The sequence below is a fragment of the Asparagus officinalis genome, chromosome 7 (assembly GCF_001876935.1).
Source record: "Asparagus officinalis chromosome 7, Aspof.V1, whole genome shotgun sequence".
Lineage (NCBI taxonomy): Eukaryota > Viridiplantae > Streptophyta > Magnoliopsida > Asparagales > Asparagaceae > Asparagus > Asparagus officinalis.
Window position 1 is genome coordinate 42,724,059 of NC_033800.1, and position 4,294 is coordinate 42,728,352.

The window sequence follows — 4,294 nt, forward strand, 5'->3', positions numbered from 1 at the left end:
TAGGAAAATTATAATAATTTAAAAGGAATTATCTTGGAAAAAGAATCATTTTAGAATAATTATAATAATTTTTAGAAATTATTTTGTGGAAGAAATCATTTTAGAATGACATATTTTTAAAAAGAAATTATGTTTGGGAAAATAGACTATTTTGAATTAATAAGAATTTATCTTATAAAAAGATTATTTTTGAATTTATGAATTTATTATTTTTAAAAGATTATTTTTAGAATTAATATAGTGAGAAAATAACTTATTTTGAAAAAGGGATTATTTTTAAGTAAATAACTTTATTATTTCAAAAGATTATTTTAGAACAATTTTATGATTCAAATTCTTAGTCTTGATTATCTGATATGCTATGATACTATTGTACATGATTAGTTGCATTGATTGTTCCTTGTTGTGATTGAGAACCGTTAGGAGTTTATGACTATAGTGACCTGTGTGACATGAATAAGACCTAAAGACATGTGTTGTGTTGACTTAGAAAAACGAGAAGAGTTGGGATGGGGAAGTTAATGTTCATGTGATCGGATATAGCTGTTGATGTATCTTCCAGGCTCGCGCCAGTGAATTCGTGTAGTCACTGGGGTTGGTTTGATGGGCTAAAGTGAATTCGTGTAGTCACTTTAGTCAGTGAATTTGTGTAGTCACCCGAGTTCTGCTTGAGTTCGGACCAGGCCGAAATCGGATTGCGTGTAGTCCTCTGACCGATTCGTGTAGCGGTATTGGATGCACGTAGGGGATTTGTGAACAGCCAGTTATCCGATGATAGGAGCGTTGACTCTGTGTGAGATGTGGACCACTGAGTTTTAGGTTGGTTAGTATTCGACCCAGTCACTGTATTCACATAGTTGTATGTTACCATTAGATTTCAGTTGCATGTATCATTATCTTTTTGTTATTATTATTATTATCGTAGCATGGAACATTAGACCGTTTTATTTGTTCATGTGAGATCTTGTCGTGCGCCATGCACCTGACGTACACCTGTTTTCTCTGGTGTGCGTCAGACTTAGGAGACGAACAGGTTCAGTTCGATGATGCCGCCGAACCAGTGTATGCTCAGCCGGAATGTCCTTCTGATGGAGTGGAAGAACAAACTGAAGCCTAGACGCATTTTCTTTTCTGTAGTAGCTAATAGAGCACTCTTGCAGTATTTTCTTTAGTTTGGTGACAGATTTGGTTATTTTGTTAGTATTTCCTTTTATGGACTATGTATTTCTTATTTCCTAGTTGAACTGTTGTTGTAGTAAGGGTATGATGAGCCCATATTTATGTCTGGGATGATTCACTATGGATGATATGTTTATTTCTTATTCTGGATTGTCTTTCTATTCTTGCTATTGTGATCGGGGACCTGTGATTGAGATTTGTATATTTGACGCTTAGCGTATTGGATTGAGAAGAAAAAAAAAATGATGATAATATTTCTTCTCAATCGAATACGTCGCGGGCTTGTTCACGTTCCGGTTCCCGTGTATTTTGGGAAGCGGGGCGTGACAAGGACTTGTTCACGTTCTGATTTCCCAGTATTTTGGGAAGCGGGGCGTGTTTGTTGGTGGCCCAAGCAGGTCACAGTCCCGAGTTCCCACTAGTAAGAATGTATTAGACGATTCAAATACATATCATTTTCCATCCGTAAGACTACAATTAAGTTCTTATATTATTATCTTAATAAACTATGTTTTAGTCCCTATTTTCCAAATATATTGTTTGATTTTAACATTAATTTTTCCTTTTGATCCTCGTTTCATTCAGAATTATGGTGGGTACTCGTAGTAATGGTAACCCATCCAGTGGCAATGGTCAGATGCCTGAAGCAGATCCGCAGCAGCTTTTAGCGATGATTCAGGGGCTGGTGACGAACCAGCAGTTTTTGGCTGGGCATTTGCAGCAGGAGCCTCAGCACCAGCATCCCCCTCGCTCGGAGCCTGGTGTTAGAGAGTTCCGGTATATGCGGCCTCCTTCCTTCTCCGGTGCTGAAGGACCTCTAGCAGCAGAAGAATTCCTGAAGGTTACCGAGACTATCCTTACGGTGACCCATATTGCCCCTGCAGAGTGGGTGGACCTTATGGACGTCCAGCTCACTGATACAGCTAGAATCTGGTGGGCTGCTGAGAAGACACACCTAGAGAGGCCGATTCTGTGGGAGACATTCACGGATCGCTTCAATATGAAGTATTTCCCTCAGTCAGCCCGAGATGAGCTCCTGCGTAGATTTGTCGAGCTTAAGCAGGGGAGTCGATCAGTCGACGAGTACGAGGCCGAGTTCTCTTCTTTGAGCCGATATGCTCCTCACTTAGTTACAGACCCTGCGATTAGGAGGCATCAGTTCCAGAAGGGCCTAGACAAGTACATTAGGATGGCTCTGGCAGGTAGAGCTTTGGCGACCCATGATGCGGTGCTGGATGCAGCACGGGAGATTGAGAGCGTGCATAAGGAGCCTGAAGACTCCCACGTGATTCAGAGCAGGACACCAGCAGCTCCAGCCCGGAATGTTGAGCGTCCCCCTCCGAGACAGCAGCAGCAGGGTCCACAGAGGCAGCAGCACTCTCAGCGTCAGCCATTCCCTCAGAGTCACCCTTATCAGCGCCCGGGAGTGCAGACTCGCGGCCAACCTTCGGTGAGGTGTTCCTATTGCAGCTACCCTGGTCATACTCTGCAGGATTGCCCCAGGCGTCTTCACCTATGCTTTAGCTGTGGGTCCCCCGATCATATCAGTCGAGACTGTCCTCAGAAACAGCAGGCCCGGTTGCCCACACCTCCAGTTCGAACAACTCTTCTAGCTCCGCCTCGACCAGCCCCGGCAGCACAGCCTCAGCACAGATCCTATCCTCGAGCAGGGCCTCTTCCTCCACAGCAGCAGCGTTATCAGGAAGCGCACCGGCAGCAACCTCAGCGACAGACGTTCATGATGTCAGCCGTAGAAGCTGAGGCGAACGATCGAGTTATCACTGGTAAGAATTGTTTATCTTAGTCTTAATTGCATATGAATTTTCTTATTACATAATGATACTATGATAGGATTGTTTAAGAATACTGAGTTAGTTATGTTTACATCCTCCTATAATAGGCAAGGTCCTTGTTTCTTCCGTTCCTGCTTTATCACTCTTCGATTCTGGAGCCTCCCATTGTTTCTTGTCTCGTCGCTTTGCGAATACCCACTCTCTTCCTATAGCTCCTTTGACTACGGGCTGGAATATTAACACTGGCAGTGGTGTCTTAGTAGCATCCAGTGGTTATGAAGCATGCCCTGTAGTCATCTGCGGGAGGGAACTCTTCGCAGATTTTCTGGTGATCCTGGCTGGAGTGCATAACGTATTCCACGTTTCTCAGTTGCGAAAATACGTTGGAGATCCAAGTCATGTCGTAGATTTCTCGGAGATTGAGGTGCGATCAGATTTGACATACGAGAAGCAGCCTATGGCGATTTTGGACCGAAGGGAGAAGACCCTCCGGAACAAGACTGTTTCGCTTGTTCGTGTGATGTGGCACCCAGATTCTCCTGGAGAGTCAACTTGGGAAACTGAGTCTGAGATGCGACAGCGATATCCTCATCTATTTCCTGAATCCTAGTTGTCTTGTCTTGTATCTTATTTTGAAACGCCTTGTATGACTTTTCCTATTTATGGATATGCAATATATTTTGAACTTTATGAGTTGAGATGAATCTGTCTTTATATTTCGTCCTTGTTTTAATTCCGAGGACGTAATTTGTTTTAAGGGGGGTAGGATGTAATGACCGTAAATTTCTAATACGGGTTTAAATAATTTTCTGGTATTTAAATATTAAATATTATTTTTCTAAAAGAGTATTTGTATTTCCCCAATTTTTCTAGAATTTTCTACGATTTAAAAATACTGTATTGTATTATTTTAATAGTTTTGCTAATTATAAATTTAATTATTTCGGTAAAACTTTTAAATTAATAGTTAATTATTTATTATTGTTATTGTTATTAGTATTATTATTTTGATCATAAATTTTTAATAATTATTTGATTTAAATTTTTGGTATTTTTAAATTATATTGTAAAGGGGTATTTTTCCCCGTGTTTTTCCTACGGTATTTTACTTTGTTTCTCTCTCTTCATCTCTCTCACTCTCTCTCTCCCCTACCCCACTTTCCCTAAAACCCTCCCCCATGTTTCCCGCATACCCCCACATCATGATTCCCCCACTCCTCAAAAGAACCCCAGATTCATCTCTCTTCCTCTCATTTTCATCTCCCTCTCACTCTCACACGTCCTCTCTCAATCTCTCTCACTGTCATTCTCACTCTCTCTCT